Here is a 12454-nt window from a genome sequence, read left to right as displayed (position 1 = left end):
AATCGCACGAGGGGAAAGTTTATCATTTTTGTCAGTAAATATGAAACATTTGCACCCAAATATTCTTAGTCTAGAGTAGTCTGGAGAAATGTTCATAAGTTTTTCAATGGGAGTGATATTTTGTAACGAAGAAGATGGCATCCTATTAATGAGATAGGTGGCAGTTAAGGCAGCTTCTGCCCAAAAGTCTTTCGGGACTTGATTTGTTATTAATAAAGTCCTAGTGGTTTCTATAATATGGCGATGTTTTCGTTCTGCCAGTCCATTTTGTTGAGGTGTATAAGGACAAGATCTTTGATGTGTGATGCCATGCAATTTAAGATAATTTTGAAAATCTGTGGATAAAAACTCTCCCCCTGAATCTGTGCGAAAAATAGTAATATCATTTTGAAACTTGTTTTTAACCATATTATGAAAAGTTTGAAAGTATGAAAATACTTCAGACTTATGTTTGAGAAAGTACATCCACATATGTCGGGAGAAATCATCGACAAAAATAACATAGTAAACAAATCCTCCTTTAGAAATTACTGGTGCAGGACCCCAAACATCCGAGTGTATTAATTCAAGTGGTCTTGAAGAGAAAAAGGTTCTGTTCTGAAATGGTAATCTTTTCATTTTGCCGAGAATACAATCTTTACAATCAAATGATTCAGAGTTACAAAATTTCCCTAGATTTGGAAAATGTTGGATTTTGGCTATATGTGGTGACCAAGTCTCTTATGCCACAGTTCCAACTCTATTTTTTGAATATTATAACAAAAAGCTTTCTTCGGCATTTCCAAAAAATCCATGTAATAGAGTCCTCCTTCTCTATGGCCTTCCCCAATCAGCTTGCCGGACTGGCGATCATGTACCCAACAACCATGAGAAGAAAAAGAAATATTACACTCATAATCAGAAATTTGAGATACAGATAAAAGATTTAAATTTAATTTGGGAACATGTCTAATTTCTGGAATAAAAAAATTTGTTTTATAAATTTTTTCAAAATTTCCTATTCCTTCTATTTCAAGAGAAGTCTCATCGGCAGTAAAGACCTTTGACACACTTGTTTTATTTTTAACACATTTGGATAGACTTTGATTATTTGGGGTCATATGAAAAGATGCACCAGAGTCAAGAAGCCAAGAAATTTTACCTAGATCAGAAAAAGATGAGGCTGCTGCGCCGGTTGAAGCTTCAGATGGGGAAGAGGCACCTTTGATGAGAGGCTGAAGAATCTTCATTAGTTGGGCCAGGGAAACTGGTGCATCCTGATCTTTAGGCTCCGATCCAGCAATTGCAGCTCTTTTTTCTCTCAGCTCCTTAAGTTTGGGACATTGTGGCCTGTAGTGTCCCGGTTCATGACAGTGATGACAAATAACTTTCTTCTTATCATAGTCACCATTTTGTCGGTTAAAGTGAGGAGGCCTATATGATCGAACATGATTCCCTGGTCTAGACACGGCTAAAACGGAATCATCTTCAATTTTTAAAGAACCTTTCCGGAGACGATTTTCTTCCATTGTTAACTCTTCAATAGTTTCAACAATAGAAGGAATTTTTCCCCGGTGAAGTAGGACCGATTTAGTGGTTTCAAATTCCGGCCTTAATTCAGTGATAAACTGGTAAAAATGTTCAGCATCGAGTTGTTTCTGACGAAGCTCGATGTCTTTGGCACAATGCCACTTTGGTTCTAAAAGGGAAAGTTCTTCCCAAAGTTCGGACAACCCATTGTAATATTCACGAATAGTTTTGTCTCCTTGTGTCATCATTCGAACTTTTTCTTGGAGGTTGCACACGTGTGCAATATCTTTAAGGGAATACATATTCTTAAGGTATTCCCATGCCTTATCGGCATGATCAAATTTGGCAAGACTTGAGCATTTTTTAATGTCAACGCTATTGATAAGCCATGACATTATCTTCGCATGAGATATTCTCCATTCTTTCCATTTCTTCTCGTATGAGGCAATAACCTTGATTTTCTCTTCTTCCGATAGAGGGACCTCTTTATCTCCCTCCTTTTTAGTAAGAGATAGCTTAGGTTCCGAATCGGAACCATCCACAATCCATCATAAGCCTTTTCCCCATATATGTTGCTTCATGATTGAAGCCCATGTTACATAGTTCGTATCGCTTAGTTTCATAGGCATGATGGTGACTTTATCATTGTCATCCATCGATTACAAGGAGAGAAAGAATAGGGATATAAGAGAAACAAGAAGGAAAATAAAAAAGAAAGAAAAAAAACAATACAACAAGATGTGAAATCTTCTCCAATGAAGTGATAAAACACTTCTCTTCAAGTGGCGAACACTTTTGCAAACGGGCACGGAAACCGAAGCAGCTTTTCCTCAAGATTTAGTACTTCCGCGGCTCTGATACCATGAAATGAAACGGGGATCTTCGAAACACGAGCTTAGATTAACAAGGGCAAGTGTCAAGAATGACACTAAAGCATAACCCTTAAAAAGGGTATAACTGGAAACAAAATAAAAATAAAAATGTATTCTTTATTGATATGAAAAACCAATTGCTTAAGAAGCATTGGAATAAAATACAAGAGGGGCTGCACCCCTTTATATACACAGCTGAAAGAGGACTCAATAGAGCTGTTGGACACAGTCCAACAGCTCTATTTAGAGCTGTTGGACACAGTCCAACAGCTCTATTGCTAGTCAAGTCTGGACAATACTTGACTAGCAACCGTCATTCTAGTTCAAACTGAACTAGATGACATAAAGACAAAAAATAAAAATAAAGGAAAAAAATTACAAAAAAGAAAGAAATGAAAAATGTATTTATATATATATAATAATATAATATTATTATATATACATATATGTACAGTTTTACATTTTAACAAATATATCATCATCACTAGATATATCATCATTACTAGCCAATAAATAAAAAATGAATGAGTAATCAAAATGAGTAATCAAACATTTTTTTCAAATCCACTCTCATTTTCTAAAAACGTTACATTTCTAGAAACATATAACTTATCATCTCGAAGATCATAGCAACGAAACCCTTTTTGAGTTTCGAAATACCCAAGAAAGGGGCAGGGGATAGCTTTGGGAGAGAGCTTGTCATTTTTATCCGTAAGTATAAAACATTTACACCCAAAACACGTAACCTATTATAATCAGGTTCAAGTTTATATAAGATCTCAAAAGGGGATATTTTTCCTAATATCCTAGATGGTAAGCGGTTTATCAGATAAACAGAAGCGAGGGCTGCTTCAGCCCAAAAGTTCTTAGGAATGTTTTGAGAAATAAGCAGTCCTAGTGGTCTCAATGATGTGCCTATGTTTTCTTTCGGCCAATCCATTCTGTTGAGGGGTTTTAGGACAAGACCTTTGGTGAATAATTCTGTGATCCTCAAGATATGTTTTAAATTGGTTGGAGAGATATTCTCCTCCAGAATCACTTCTAAAAATCTTTATATTACTGTTGAATTGATTCTTGATCATTGAGTGGAAGGTTTTAAAACATGTAAAAACTTCATGTTTGTACTTTAAGAAATAGATCCATGAATACCTGGAGAAATCATCCACAAAAATAACATAGTAAGAAAAGCCTCCTTTTGAAACAACAGGTGCGGGTCCCCAAACATCGGAATGAACAATTTCGAAGGTTTTAGATGAGAACATAGTTCTTTGCTCAAAAGGTAAACTTTGCATTTTTCCGAGAATACAATCATTACAGGAAAATGAATTTTTACATAGATCCTTTACAAAATGTAAATAAGATAACTTGGTGACATTAGGATGACCAAGTCTTTTGTGCCATATGTTTATATCTTTGTTCTGGGCAACATTACAAAATGATTTTGGAACTTGGAGAGACTCCATATAGTATAAGTCTCCTTTTCTAAAGCCTTCCCCAATCAATTTCCCGGACCGGCGATCCTGTATTAAACATTTGTCACATGAAAATTTAATATCGCATCCATGGTCCGAGAGTTGAGAAACAGAGAGAAGGTTTAAGTTAAGTTTAGGTATAAATCTAATTTTTGGAATGGAAAAATCTTGAGTTTCAAAATTACCTATTCCTTTAATTTCAAGAGAGGTTCCATCCGCAGTAGAAACAAAGGATCGAGAAACATTTTTTGAAAAATCGGAAAGTGAAAACATGTTTGGGGACATATGAAAAAATGCACCTGAGTCCAAAAGCCAAGAGACTTTACCTGGAATGGAAGAGGTAGACACGGCGGCACCGGATGTAGCTCCCTTGAGAAGAGGTTGAAGGGCTTCCACTATTTGATTCAACGAGAGTGACCCACTTGATGACGCATCTTCCTTCTGTGGTACACCGATGGTGGCCATAGTGAGAAACCTCTTCCATTTGGGACATACGGGCTTGATATGCCCCGGTTCCTTATAAAAGTGACAAATAGTCTTGCTATAGTCCCTCTTTGTCCACCATCTCCTCCTTGATTTTGGAATTTGAAATGAGGAGGACGATAGGTCTTTACATTATTTCCGGGTCTAGATACGGCATTGACCTCATTGTTTTCTTCATGATTACAAGGAACCACAAGAACATTTGATCCTTGTTTACATAAACTCATACGAGTCTCCTCACCACTTAATTTGGTGAGAATATCTTCAAGAGATGGAGGAGTAAATGAGGATAGAAGTGATGACCTTATTTGCTCAAATTTCGGTCTTAACCCATTCAAAAAGTTGAAGAACCGATCTTCTTCAATTTGCTTGTGGCGGAGTTCAATTGCCTCTCCACTCCATTTTGGTTCAAGCATGGAAAGCTCATCCCAAATGGAAGAGAGGTCGGCATAACATTCCCTAATGGACATTTCACCTTGAGTAAGGGAGAGAGCCTTCTTTTGAAGGTAATACTTATGGGATAGGTCTCTTGATGTATACATTTTCTCAAGATAATGCCAAGCTTCCGATGCTTTCTTGAACTTGATAATGTTGGCATTAATCTTCGTTTCGACGGATGCGAAGAACCAAGAAAGAATCTTGAAGTTCTTCATTTCCCATTCGTCGTGCTTCTTGGAGTATTCTTCAAGAGCTTTGATCCTTTCCTCTCCCTCAAAAATCTTGATTTCATTTCCGTCCATCATGGTTATTTTGGGTTCCGGTTCCGGAATTGTGCCTTGCACATAGCCCCATAATCCTTTACCTTTTATGTGAGCCTCCATGTTCCCGGCCCAAATATGGTAGTTGGACCCATTCAACTTGAAGCCAAGAGTGAAGTGAGACTCTTTTTCACCCATTAAGGAGTAAAGAAAAGGAGAAGGAGGCGTACCAACACAATGCTTCAACTTCTAGCTTGCACAAGATCCTTCTAAAATATTTGAGAAGCAAGATCCACCCCTTCAACTTCTAAGAATCCGAAGGCACGATTTTCGAGGCACTCGAAAAAAGAATAATCCCACGATTCTTAATCACCAACCGAGCTCTGATACCATGTGAAATTGTCTACGAAGAGACAATACGCATACAAGCATAAATACTTAAAAAAGAAGTGCACGAAGGCACTCTCACAACACTTGAACACAATACGCAAAAAGCGTATAAATAATAAACATGCAATAATGCATGTATTTCATAGAAAGGAAGCAAGTGCTTCAGACTCTCAAGCTTATCCTACAACAAGGGGGAACACCCCTATTTATACAAGAAAGGAGAGGTGCAAGAGGGGGCTCACCAAAGGAGTCGTTGGGGAGCTCCCAACGGTCACAATTGTGACCGTTGGGGGCTCCCCAACGACTCTATTGGGGAGACCCCAATGCACCTTTTTGAATAGCAAAAAGGAAAAAATAAAAATAAAAAGAATTACAAAAATAAAAAGGAAAAAAATACAGCATATTCCAAATGGAATATTCGCAAAATGTAAAAAGACTAAAATACCCTTTTCGGGTAAAAAGAGAAAAATGTATAAATATATATACTTATATATAGAGATACATATACATATAACATATGTATACGTATCTCTATGTATATAAGTATATATATTTATACTTACAATAATGCTTTTTGAGTATACATTTTAACAATGGTTTCTACAAATCCGACCTTGGAAAGGCTCTGAAGCAGGGGTTTTCTTGCGTGCCTTGATAGGATTAGGTCTTGGGACATGTAAAGTTTGAGTCCAGTCTTGGCTTGGACATGAACTAGATGGGGTTAAGGTTAGGGTCCAGTTTGGATCCTGGAGTGAGTTGGAGCTAGGATAGGTAGGGGAATGGTTTTGGATAGGAACCAATTGGACTTGGTAAGTAGATAGATGGGTATATGTAGGATCCATTTGGTTTAAAAAGAGTTTTGGGTAACTTGGGTCAGATTTGGACTTGAAAAAAGTGTTTGGGACTGGGAGTGAGAGTTGGGAACTGGGTCTGGCTAACAGAACTGGTTTCTAAGTCTAAATAAAGGGAAATTTGAGGTTGTGAGGTGAATCGGGTAGTGAAAACCGGTTCCCACCAACCCATCATAAGTGGGTCTCTCACAATGGGAAAGGGGAGGCAGGGTGAAGTTAGGGTTAAGAAACCCTTCACCCACCTCCCATGGTGGTCCCCCGTCAGGGGTGGCAATCGGTGAGGGCACGAGAGGCATGCAAACACACGATGCAATGAAAGAACAAGAAAGTAATCAAGCACACAAGACATCAAATTTACGTGGTTCGGCAAAACCGCCTACGTCCAAGGGGAGAGTACGAGATAAATCTTTATTAAAACCAGCAAATATGCAATGTTACATGGCTCTCAAGAACAAGAAGAAATACACTAACATGCAGTCAATACAGATTACTTCGACTAGTGTTATCAAAAACGTGCCTTGAGGCACAAAAAGTGCGCCTCACCTTGAGGCACGGCCCTCAGTGCCTCAAGGCGCAAGCCAGAGGCACAAAAAAAAATTTACAAAAAGATTTTTGAGACATAATCAACAAGATTTTTGTAGGTTAATCTCATATATTTTCCAGTTATTTCAGTTATGTAATAAGTTTCTTAGTATATTTTAACTTTTGTTGGTTGATCTCATATATTTTTCAGTTATTTCATTTATGTAATTAGTTTCTTAATATATTTTTCAGTTATGTAATCAGTTTTTGTTTTTTAGTTACTTTTATATGTTAATCTCATATTTTTTAGAATAATCTCATATATTTTAACTTTTGTAGATTAATCTCATATACTTTCCAATTATTTCAGTTATGTAATCAGTTCCTTAGTATATTTTAACTTTTGTTGGTTAATCTCATATATTTTCCAGTTATGTAATCAGTTTTTAGTTACTTTTATACGTTAATCTCATATTTTTCAGAATAATCTCATATATTATAACTTTTGTAGGTTAATCTTATATATTTTGCAGTTATTTCAATAGTCAGTTTCTTAGTATATTTTAACTTTTGTTGGTTAATCTCATATATTTTCCAATTATGTAATCAGTTTTTAGTTACTTTTACATGTTAATCTCATATTTTTTAGTACTTATTTGAGATTTTCTAATTCTTATTGGTTGTTATTTCATTAATAAAGTATTTCTTTATTTATTTGTATTTTTATATAATTTTTTTATAATTTTTTTAAAGTTTTCAACAAAACATTTTGAGTCTTACGCTTTATGCCTCGAGGCGCTTTGCGCTTCAAGGCTTACGCCTCGCCTCGATTTTTGGTGGACCACCTCACTACGCCTCAACACTTTTCACAACACTGACCTCGACCCTACAAGTCGAAACCGAAATCTGCACCACCTTCTTTCTCCTCCCTTGATGCAATCTGAATAGGCAGCCCTTCACCCTTGTGAACAAGAACCTCTCTTGAAATTCACCTTGGAACCACCCTCTATACCTCTTTATATAGAGGTCTCGCACAGTTTCCAAAACAAAGAAGGAAACCCGAGGTTTCGTAGGTAACATAGGAGGACTCTATTTGGGGTTTCCTTAGTAATATAGGAGAAGACCTCTAAGTGACCCCATGTCTTATGTGGCAAGACAAAGCCACGTCACCCCAACAATCTCCAAATTAGGTTTGGCTTGCCATCACCCATGCTAAAAAAAATCTCACTTTAAATGCACCCTCTCACTGGGGCCTATGCTTCTAACCTGAAACATTAACCAAGTCCAGGGAATGCCTGAACTTACCATCTTTTTCTAATGCAACCTCTTTCTTCCTGAACACCCACTTGCACCGTATAGCTTTCTTGCGCTTGGGTAACTCCACCAAGTCCTAAGTTTTATTCTTATAGATTGACTCCATTTCTTTTGTTATAGCCAACATCCACTTATTGCTATCATTTGAGTTGATGGCATCTTTATAGCATGATGAATCACCTACACCAACAATTAGAGCAAAGAAAACTATACCTTACTGAAGTTTTGTGGGTCCTTCATTGTTTCTTGTAAAGCTATAGGGTTGTTCTTGCTCTTGAATCGTGAGTTTCTTGAGAAGAAATCACATATTTCCTTGTTGGTGGATTAGTCTCATTTACCTCCACCTCAACTGTCAATTTCTTTTCACCATCTTTCTATTGCATGTAATCCTTCTTATTTGCCTTCATCCTATGATCTTCATCAAACACGTCCCTCTACTTATGATGACCTTATGGGAATTAGGACCCCATAACTTGTACCCCTTCTCATATCCGAGAAAGATGCATGGTTTAGGCTTAGCATCTAACTTGGAACGTTGTCCACTATCCACATGAACATCCAAAGACTTTCAAATAGAATAATCAATTGGCTTACCGGTCCATATCTCCTCTGGAGTCTTGCAATCAATTCCTTTAGATGGTGACCTATTGATAATAAAGCAAGCCATGTTAATTGCTTCTGCCCAGAAACTTTTCTTCAATCCTACATTCAATCTCATATTGTGAGCTATTTCTATAAGAGTCTTGTTCATCTTTTCTGCCGAACCATTTTGTTGAGGTGTCTCTGGTGTGGTAAAGTGATGAGTTATTCCCTCGTTCCTACAAAACTATATAAACTCATTAAACTTATAATCCCCCCCCCCATTATCTGACTTCAAGTATTTTATCCTTTTTCCTACTTGTGTCTACCTCTGTCTTCCACTACTTGAATTTCATGAATGCCTCTGCTTTATTCTTTATGACGCAGACCCAAACTTTTCTTGAGTAGTCATCTCATATCAGTCAAGGTTCTTATGACCCCATCAAATATCTTGATTTTATTGTTCCTATTCACGTGTGCTTACGCAAAGCACTATTACCCATAAGAACAGAACCACCATCATGTATCAAACCAATCTCAATGCCTGCAAAAATTGAAATATGATTTGCACCATCACCTTCATTTATGTCAGTTGCCACACTTGCTTGTTTTGAGCTCTTGCCATTTTTCTCTTTCTTCTCGATGTCCTCTTTGTGCTTCCTGCGGTCCCTCTTCGAGTGTTCCTTTTTCTTGTAGTAATAACAAGTAAGAGTGTTTTTCCTCTCGACTTTGCCTGGTTCCTATTTTCAAGACCCCATGACTTTTATCAAACTTTCTTAACCCAAATCACTTCTTGTCGGAAGTCCTCCTTGAGGCCGATCGATGCCGGGAATTTTCCTTATCTCATTCGATAAAAGAGTCGTAGTAACCTCATCCAACTCAAGAGTCTCCTTTCCGAATAAGAGAATGGTCACTAGGTGATCGTAGGATGGAGGTAAAGAGGCCAAAAGCAACAAAGCTCGATCTTCTTTTTAATCTTTACTTCAAAACTCAACAATTGAGTCAAGATCATATTAAAGACATTCAAGTGATTCTGCAAATTCTAGTCAACCATCTAAAGAGCATATATTTTCTTTTTCAAATAAAGTTTATTAGTCAACGATTTTGTCAAGTATAAGCTTTCTAATTTCAACCATAGGTCTGGGGCAGAGTCTATATTAATGACATTATAGAAGACATCATCCGCAAGATTAAGCCGAATAGCACTAACCGCTCTTTCACATATGTCATCCCAATAATCATCAGACATATCCTTGGGTTTCTTTCTTTTCCCATAAATGGATTTAACCAGCCCTTGTTGGGTCAAAAGATCTTTCACTCTATGTTACCATAACCCAAAGTTCATCTTCCCATTAAATTTTTCAATCTCATACTTCATGTTTGATCCTTTTGTTGCCATCATGAACAGGCCCTAAGATTGGGTCATGCTCTGATACTAGTTTGACGGCTCAGGAAGCATGCAAACACACGATGCAATGAAAGAACAAGTAATCAAGCATACAAGATGCTGAATTTACGTGGTTCGACAAAATTGCCTATGTCCACGAAGAGATTACGAGAGAAAACTTTATTGAAACTGGCAAGTATAAGATATTACAGGGCTCTCAAGAACAAGAAGAAATACACTAATATACAACCAATATGGATAAACTCGACCCTACAAGTTGAAACCAAAATCTACACCACATTCTTTTTCCTCCCTTGTTACAATCTGAACAAGCGGTCCTTCACCCTTGTGAACAAGAACCCTCAAAGAACCTCTCTTAAAATTCACACCTTGGAACAACCCTCTATACCTCTTTATATAGAGGTCTCACACTAAGTTTTCAAAACAAAAAGGGAAACCGTCAATGAAGTTTCCTTGGTAACATAAGAGAAAGACTCTATTTGTGGTTTCCTTTAGGTAACATAGGAAAAGGACTCTATTTGGGGTTTCCTTTAGGTAACATAGGAAAAGGACTCTATTTGGGGTTTCCTTAGTAATATAAGAGAGGGACTCTAAGCAGTCCCAATGTCTTTTGTGGCAAGACAAAGCCACAACACCCTAACAACTGCCAGCGACCATGGTTATCACTAGCTAGGGAAGACCGACAATGGTTCATTGGTCATTCCCCAATCAGTGCTCAAGCCACTGAATGGTGGTTGGCCGCTTCGCCTAAAAGAGAGAGAAGGTCGATGGTTCCTACCATCGCCACCCCTCCGACATCTAATCCCCATCCTCCAATGGTCAAATGTGTTCAAAGGAAGAGAAGGATACCCTGCAAGGTCGGGCAACGAGGACGAGAGGGAGAGGGGAACTCCGGTAGGAACCTCTGCAGCGTGGGTAGTGTGACAGCTGAGAGAGGCGAAAGAGAGAAGGAGAGAGTCGGTGACTCGATCTCTGACGTGGTTCTCTCTCCTCGATGGTCGCCAACGTCAGTCCGACAATCGACCGAGGCTTGCTCCAACCTGGTGGCTGCAAGGGTTCGAGAAGGGCATGGGCCCTTGTTGCGACAGCCTCTATCAGATTTGTCTCCAAAAATGCAAATTTGTCGTCTGACAACCAGGTTGCTGGGAGGGTGGTCGGACGTAGAGAGAGGGTCGGCGATGGTGGGGGTAGATGATGGTGGTTGTCGAAGAGAGCTCGGTGATTCGACACATGTAACTCAATTTTTTTTCCTTTTCTTTCAAGCATCCTTGCAAGTGCTCATTTTATTCACAAACCCTCCATATATCATGCTCTCGAGACGATCCACGTTGCTTTTAAGATTGTAGATGTGCTCGTTAATCTCCTCCATTGCTTGAACGAATTTCAGACTATTCAACAATTCGATCAACATGATTAAAGAAAACCTGGACGAATTTGAGAGGGGTGTGAGCCCTTGATGATGTGAAAACCCATGTTCAATCATCGTTCTTGGTTCTACAGGAAAGCCTCTCTAATACCACTGTTAGAAACTTAGCCTTATGGGGGAAGGTTTCTACAAATCCAGCCTCAGGAAGGCTCTAGTGCAGGTAAAAGTCGGAAAAGAAAGAAATTTGTTCTCGATTTGGCTAGGTTATGCGTTAGATAGGGGCAACAATAGGGCAGAGGGAGAATATTGATACCTCTGGGTGGACTACTATTGAGGAATATGTGGAAGAGGAGAGGGGGAAAAGGTGTTCCCTTTAAGACTAGGGTTTCATGTACAGGATAAAAAAAGAATCAATCTACTAATTTCATTTACAATTAATCAAGAATTATAACACTTATTTATATAGTCTATCAAAGAGTCCTAAAAGAAATAAGAGTCCAGGAAAATAAGAATCCAAATAGAAAAGGACGTCCTCTGGTCCTTGTCAGACTGGGTCTCTTGGGCAGATTTGGATCCTCGTGAATGGATATGGGGCAATCTGTAACAAAAAAACCATCAATAAGGGCAAAATCAATAGTTTTCTTGAATCTGGACACTATTCACCACAATATCCAAACATTCTAAGAAAACTCAAAATAAATCCAAAACTCAATCGATGAACACGATTTTTTATTCATACATCTAAAATCATAAACCCAATTGACCATACAACCCAAGCCTTCAAAGATGACGTCAACAAGGACTGTGCACGAGTTCCAGCAAAGCCTTCTTCCTCACACCAGCATACTCAAATCTCCTCTTTAGCTTGCATCCATGGCTCCGATACCATGTTCAACAAGAAGAAGAAGCAAAGAGGAGAAGATGAACTTCATTAGGTAAACCAAATAGGGTTACTACATAAAAGGAGGAGTTGACCCCCATAAAGCACAC

The 12454-nt window shown here is 38.2% G+C and overlaps 1 protein-coding gene across 2 annotated transcripts in view; it reads right to left on the bottom strand.

The window, feature by feature from the left end:
- Positions 1–12454, bottom strand: part of LOC149822640 (dihydroceramide fatty acyl 2-hydroxylase FAH1-like) — a 28678-nt gene that overhangs the window by 12778 nt on the left and 3446 nt on the right. The window lies entirely within an intron of this gene.

Source organism: Nuphar pumila, chromosome 11, assembly GCF_984573655.1.
Source record: "Nuphar pumila chromosome 11, dmNupPumi1.hap1.1, whole genome shotgun sequence".
NCBI lineage: Eukaryota > Viridiplantae > Streptophyta > Magnoliopsida > Nymphaeales > Nymphaeaceae > Nuphar > Nuphar pumila.
This window is presented reverse-complemented; position numbering and strand designations above follow the sequence as displayed.